General features: G+C 41.6%; 1 pseudogene; it reads left to right on the top strand.

Moving 5' to 3' along the window:
* The first annotated feature begins 248 nt into the window (after window positions 1-248).
* LOC128312817 (glycoprotein-N-acetylgalactosamine 3-beta-galactosyltransferase 1-like) lies at window positions 249-7,367 on the top strand (annotated as a pseudogene).
* Window positions 7,368-7,751: the final 384 nt, after the last annotated feature.

The raw sequence follows: 7,751 nt of genomic DNA on the forward strand, positions 1-7,751 counted from the left end.
GGATCCAGGATCCAAGCTGTCAGCACAGAGCCCAATGTGGGCTCGAACTCATGAACCATGAGATCGTGACCTGAGCTGAAGTTGGACACTCAACCGACTGAACCACCTAGATGCCCCAAAAACTTTTTTAAAAGGACAATAACGGATAAAGCCTACTCAATTTCAATCATGACATTAAAACCCAAAGGACGACCATGATCAAACAAGGGCAATGAGTATTAACACTAAGAGACATAAGTGTGTTAAGAATGCAGTGTGTTTCCTGCCGACATCTGCGTGACCGACAGTCCATGTCCTGGCAGGCAATTCCACCACAGGTGCTTCATCACTCGCTTGCTGTGAAACACATTCTTAAAAACTTTTTTATTTTCTTAAGGTGGTGAGCATTAAACTCTGCATTTTGTCAAATCCAGCATTCAAAACAGAAACCTGAGGGGCGACTGGGTGGCTCAGCTGGTCAAGCGTCCAACCTCAGCTCTGGTCATGATCTTGCGGCTTATGGGTTTGAGCCCCTGTTGGGCTGTGTGCTGTGAGCACAGAGCCTGCTTTGGGTCCTCTGTCGTCTTCTCTTCTGCCCCTCCCCAACTAGTGCACGCTTGCGCTCTCTCTTTCTGTCTCTCTCAAAAATAAACAAACATGCAAAAAAGCAGAAACCAGAGAAACTTTGAAATATGTAATAGGAATTGCATCCACCTCTCAGTGACGTTATTTCTTAGACTAGGTGATAACGCATTCTACCTTAGAGCTCAGTTTCTTCAAAATCATTAAGATGAAATCTCCTATAATTCTATAAGGAGAGCTTCTAAAATGATCTAAAAGGACAAGACTATCCACATTAGTTTTCTGAAATTCTAGGAACCTGCTCTCAGAAAAATGACTTTAAATGAAGTTTTTGTGTTGGCCTTTTTTTTTGTTTTTTCAGTGTATATTTAAGCAATTACTGGGTCAGTCACCATGCCAGGTTTGGGGGGAAACTGTTATGGACAAGGGAGTCTGCATCCCTAGACACAGAGGAGAAGGAAAGTTGATCCCTCAGATTAAATTCAACATACAGGGGACCATGGGGACTATAGAAAGAACCATTCTCATGAACTGAGGGAAAGGGAGAGCCCGGAGGGCTTCCTGAAGGAAGTGGTATGTCAGCTGAGACCTGAAGGATGAGGAAAAGTTAACAAAGTGAAGAGGAGAAGGAAGACCATTTTAAGCACAGGAAATAGCTTATGTGGGGACGCCTGGGTGGCTCAGTCGTTAAAGCATCCAACTCATGATTTCAGCTCAGGTCATGGTCTCCGGAGATTGAGCCCCATGTCAGACTCCATGCTGAGCATGGAGCCTGCTTTAGATTCTCTCTCTCCCCACCCGCGTCCCTCTCCCCTATCGTGCACGCTCTTGAAAGAGAGAGAGAGAGAAAGAAGAAAGGAAAAGAAAAAGAAAATAGCTTATGTGAAGACTTATAAGTGAGAAGATCATGGGGCTATGAGGGAAAAAAAAAGATCAATAGAGCTGGAGCCTAGATTTCATAAAGACAGTTGATATAGCTGGGAAGGCAGGCAGGAGTAAAACAATAGATCCAGACTACACAGCATCAAGGAAAATTTAAGAACAAAAGAAAGCCTTTGAGATGTGTGTTTTACAAGGGCCACTCTCTAAAGAATGGGCTGCAGAACTGCAGGAGAAATGGGGGAATGGCTTGGAGACACTGACAGTGGAGATGAAATGAAGTTGGATGAGACCAGGGTGCCCTGAGGAGATGGCAAGGCCTGGGGATATACAGAACGGGCAGCAAGGGAGTAAGGAGGCAGGAATGATTCTGATTTCTAACTTAGGCAACTGACTGCATGATGATGTCATTCACAAGACATGAAATGTCAAAGCATGAGCAATTTGGAGTGGCAACTGTGAGATTCGGTTACTTAAGTTTTGGACACGTTGCGTTTGGTTACCTGCGCAGCAAGTAGTGACGTCTCAGATCTGGTTCTGGAACTCAGGAGAGGAACCTAGGATGGAGACCTTGGAGTCTCCAGTGGTTCCAATCATGAGAGTGGAAGAGGCCCTCCAGGCAGAATGTGGGTTGTGAGAAATAAAAAGGACCTGAGAAATACCCCAACGAATACCAAATTTGGTGAGAGGCAAAGAAAGGCAGTCTTGTATCTTATGCCAAGTTCCCTAAGAAGTAAATCTTGAGACAAAGGTGTGTGCTCAGACTTTCTTTGGGGTGCCGTGCCTGGACAAGTTCAAGAAGGATAAAAACACAGGTGAGGCCAGGAAAGAGGGAAAGCACATAGAAGGTGATACATTGCCAAACTAGCCACAGCCTCACAGGATAACATTAGCCACATGTTTATTCATGCAGGATATCTCCAGAAAGGTCGTATGAAACCCACGAAGGAGGTTTTGTTTCAGGGTAAGAAAGGGCAAACAATTTATCTGCCAGGTTTTTCCCATTTCCCGTGTCTTATTGATCAACTGCTTCCACATTTCCAGGTCTCATTACTTCCTACTCGTAAGCAGCTGCTGGGAAAGCCTGAGCCCTCGGGGGTTCTACCAGGTTGAACTTGGGTGCTGGAGCTGCTGCAGCGCCCCTGTGGTAGGCACTGTCCAGGCTCTGCAGAAGTCAGGCCCTTGTGCCCGCTGGAGGCAGAGACCAGACAGTGGTAGAGGTGACAAAGCACTGGCAGTGGAAGCCAGGACTTTATAAATGCTTGAATAATGCAAGCCACCGTTGGGCTTATCTAGCCTGAGATCAGAGTAAGCTGCATGACTAAGGAGGGAGGTGCGTCTGAACAAATATGGACACTAGTGTATGAACTATGAAGAGCACATCCTGTAGGAAGCCTGATAGAAATGGCCCTAGGCGGCCGAAAAGTTAAATAATGTCAAAGAAGGCAAGGAAAAACTATTCCATAAAGGGACCCATCTATATGCCAAGTATTTCAGACAAACAGGACAAACAGGCTAACAACTGTAGTGGATTTTAATGGATTGTCCCTTCTTCCGACAAAGACACTTTAGCTTTCCTGTCGGGAGCCATGCTTCCTCTACTTTTGGCTCGAGTGCCCTGGTTGGAGTAAATCCCCCCAGGAGCCCCACAGTTAGAACATGACCCAGACACACACCGTCAGATATTCATCTCTGTGCTCACAGGGATGGCGTGCCAACCAGCCAGGTCATTTTACAACTTTTGCAGGAACACTTGGGAAAAAGCTATAAACTCTGACTTTTCAATCATATGATCCAAAGTATCCTTTTTCCTAAGCCAACTTTAGCTGCATTTTTATCACTTATAACCGAGAGGTAACTTACAACTACGAGGGCAGAAAAGTGTCTGTTGGACTTAGTGTCAGATCAGTAGGGGCCTTGGAAAGAACAGTGGCAGTAGTGAAATTCTGGAAGAAGTGATTGTCCCTTTATCCTCTTTTCAACTCCTCAAATGCTAGTTTATCTACTGGGAAGGAACGAGGAAGAGAACTTTAAAATGTTTAAAGTACCTGCAGGAGGAAGGAGAAATGACAGCCACAGATGCATTCTGCTTGGCATCTTGGCTCACGTAGCTTCCTTTCTGTCAGCATCTGCAATTCCACCTTCAGGACCGGGACTGGTAATACTTCAGCTGCTGCTGGGTCCCTGCTCTGTCCCCTGTAGTTACATACACCCTGGTCCTGCCCTGATAATTATCTTCTTTGTAAATAAAAGCCTCCTCGAAATATCCTGATTTGAGCATGCCATCTCTTTCCTCTTGGAATCCTGAAACTGATCCAAATGTCAAACTAATGTCATCCTAATGTTTAAAAAAGAACCTAACATACAACATTCTCATTAAGAAGTATAGCTAGTTTATTTTGAGCATTACTGTATTGTTTGTTTTGTTTTTAAGGAAGCATTTGAGACAGCCAAATCCTTCAAAATGGTATTCTTGGACACCCAGAAGAACATACTTCTATTTGTCTGTCTTTCTATCTGAATATCAGCCACCCATCCCAAAGTCACTAGACAGTCATGCTTATTATTTTTAGGGTGAGTCACCTCCTCAAGTGAGTGGAAAGAACAACCACAGAGCAGTGATTTTTGGTGATGGCTGAAAACCAAATAATGACTGCACATTGGTTTTAAATATCAGTTGCCTTTAACCTGAATGGCTTTTGTCATTAAATTTCCCAGAATAGCTTCTGAGACATTAATATGTATCTAGAAGGCCAATATCTGCACCATGTACCATCTAGCACACTGCTAGGTGCAGAACAGGTGATTAATCACTGTGGGCAGATTGGTTTGTTTGCATAATTAATTGTTTATACAGTTGTCTGCAGTGAGTTCTGTGGTTGTATATGCAGGCAGACCATGCTTAGTTTTATTACCTCTGCAAAATGTGACCTTTTTTGCATTGTCTCATTAGATGGATTAAAATAACATCCATAGAGGGACTCTATGTTTAATACTCCTTACAGGAAAGGTCTTTAAATTTATCACCCCTCTCCCACCCCCATTATCAGTTCAACTCACACATTTAAATAACTGAAGGTCTAGAAATGATTTTCAGAGACATAATCCAAAACAAATCAATTTAGAAGATAAAATGCTTTGAAATAAAATGTCCTTAATAAACCTATAACAGCTTTTTCTGAACATAAAACTAAAAAAAAAAATTTAATTTGCATAGTTCTAATGTGTATTAAAAGTCATTGTAATGTCCATTCTTAACAGACTTATCTTTGTTTTCAAGTTGATTGTTTTGGATATCTTTTCCATTTTTTTAATTCTCATTTATGGTCTGAGCCCATATTATATTTAATAACCCTAAAAATTGCCATCAGCAACTTTGATTCAACATGATAAACTTGACAGTTTTCACAGTTGTTAGCAATAAATGTAATGGAAATGATGTATATGCTCACATGAAGTAACACAGAATTCCACATACATGTGCACATACAAACAGATCGTTAAAAATAATGCTGGAGGGGCTCCTGGGTGACTCAGTAGGTTAGTCTTCCAACCCTTGATTTCGGCTCAGGTCATGATCTGGTCATGAGATCAAGCCCCACTTGGGGCTCTGCGTTGGACATAGAGCCTGCGTAAGATTCTCTCTCTCCCTCCTCCTCTGCCCCTCCCCCCACTCACATATGCATGCTCTCTTTCTGTCTCTCAAAAGAAAAATAATAATAGGAGAATAGACCACACGGCTGGGAACATACTGGGCTGTCTTTGCCATTGCTGCTGGGCTCCTTCCCCTGTCAAGTCAGATATATGCTTATGGAAGTAGCCTCAAATTCTTGGCTGCATTGTTAAACCTTGATTATTGTCCGGATCAGCAATCATATTTTTCTTATGTTCTCAGCTATTTAGTGTTTTTTTTGGAAGAACAGGGTGACATCAGCCTAACATTCTGAATAATTACCCTGATGCAAGACATTTAGATGCTACTTGACAGAAGCATCTAGAAGGGCTGATGCTTGACAGAAGCATCTGATGAAATTGAATGAAGATGCTAATTATCAAAAATATGGAAACACAGGTGTCGCTGGATCCTTCTATCGGGTGAAAATTCTTTTTTTATGTATTTTTTAAGTTTACTTATTTTTGAGAGAGAGAGAACAAATGAGGGAGGGGCAGAGAGGGAGAGAGAGAATCTGAAGCAGACCCCCTGCTCAGTACATAGCCTGATGCAGGGCAGTATCTCACAACCATGATATCATGACCTGAGCCGAAATCAAGAGTCAGATGCCTAACTGACTGAGCCACTCAGGTGTCCCTATCAGGTGAAAATTCTTTGCTGAGTTATAACAGGACCTCAAAATCTACAAAAAATGACCAAATATGTCAGAGCTACAAGGACCCATCATTGTAATAAAGCATAGTTTATGACCTCAGAGGAAAATAAAGACTTCTCTACTGTGGGATTAAACTCCAAAGTAGGCAGAGACCAGTTGTCCCTTAATAGAAACAGTTAAAGCCTTTAAGTATGTTCATGACCATTGTCTGGAATATTCTGATTAGTTTATCAAAGCATATGATGATATACATGCCATATTAGAGGTCTTGAGATGGCTGCTTATAACCTATGATCATTAAGAACCATTTACATGGGAGAAAATTTAAGCATTGTGTGAAGCAGGGTTACTATGAATGGAGGTAGGGTGTGCACTGAGCAAAGAAGCCTTGAGACTTGTCCGTGTGGTTAAAATGAACCTCTGTACACCTGTGTACACCTCTGAAGTCTTAGCGCTGGGAAGATGCATGGAAATCCTAACCAGAGAAAAGGGAATTCCAGAAATTCCACTGGAAAAGAAGCTTTCTATCCCTTTTTGCCAAAAAAACAAAAACAAAAACAAAAAACCCACTAGTTAATCTAAGGTTCTCCCCCTTTGATACTGGAAATGTAACTACTACCCTCCTGCAGAGGGTTCTAGTCACTGTTCTGATTTTACAGTTCCTTCTCACTGTATTAAAGTACAGCTATGTATGTGTTAAATAACTTATCATTTTCATCCATATGGTTATTTATGCAACTATCAACCTGCCTTAGCTGAGAATCTATTGAAGGAAATATGCAAAACAAACAAAAACAAAGGTGCAGAAGCAAACTTAGGAAACCCCGGAAGGAAACCCATGAAAGAACAAAGGTATAGTGTCTAACATTGTACTGAAAACAGATCTTTACATCTTATACAGCTAGCATGGGGCCCAGGAGTATGTGTGCTTGCCTTATACACTGGGTCCGTGGTTCTCAAAGTGTGGTTCCAACCAGCAGCAGTACCTGGGAACTTGTAAATGCAAATCTTTGGGATCCCTGCTGGACCTACCAGATGGAAACCATAAGGAAGGGTTCAGCAACCAGGATTTTAGCAATCCGTTCAGGTGGGGTTTCTTCACGTTAACCTGAGAACCACTGTTCTAGGCAATTCTGGTACCAGTGGTCCTTAGACCACACTGAGGATTACTGACCGATAAATCAGATATTTTTCATAGATTCAGGTAAGTCATGTTTTAAATCAGTATAGTCCAAGATAACACTACAATGAACCTAAACAACTTTTTTTTAATGTTTATTCATTTTTGAGAGAGAGTGAATGGGGGAGGGGCAGAGAGATAGGGAGACAGAGAATCCCAAGCAAGCTCCGCACTGTCAGCACAGAGCCCGATGTGGGCCTCAAACTCACGAACAGTGAGATCATGATCTGAGCCGAAATCAAGAGTCAGATGCTTAACCAACTGAGCCACCCAAGCACTGCTGAATGTAACCAACTTTAAAGATAATTTCACTTAAAGTGTCAAGAGAACATTCATTTTTGAAAAATTCTTTAGCTTCTCAATTTTTCCTCAAACTGTCAGTCAGTATGCTGATAGTAACAGCAGAGTGACTTATAACACTAGATCCGTCAGCAAATCTCATATTTAGCAATTCCATATTTGGGGCAAGAAGGGCTTTTTTTAAGTACTAAGTACATATTAATTCATTCAAAATATATTAATGAGTTTCATCTAAAAATGTCCACAATTATTAGTAAAAAAAAATAAATTGCGGCAGCTATAAAGACAAATAAAAATTGGAAAGCTTAGTTCTCCCTGTTGAAAATAAAGGAAGAAATTTCTCCCCCCTCCCTCTTATTGTAGCATTTCTTAGAAATCTTTTAATTAAAATTTGATTCTCTGTGTTTTTGAAATGTGTATAAATCTTTTTAGAAGCTAAATAAGCCTCTTGCCAGCACTGTGACCCAAGAGTGTCTTTCTCAAGGACCTGAGAGCCATCTCTT

Source organism: Acinonyx jubatus, chromosome F2 (assembly GCF_027475565.1).
Source record: "Acinonyx jubatus isolate Ajub_Pintada_27869175 chromosome F2, VMU_Ajub_asm_v1.0, whole genome shotgun sequence".
NCBI classification, from domain to species: domain Eukaryota; kingdom Metazoa; phylum Chordata; class Mammalia; order Carnivora; family Felidae; genus Acinonyx; species Acinonyx jubatus.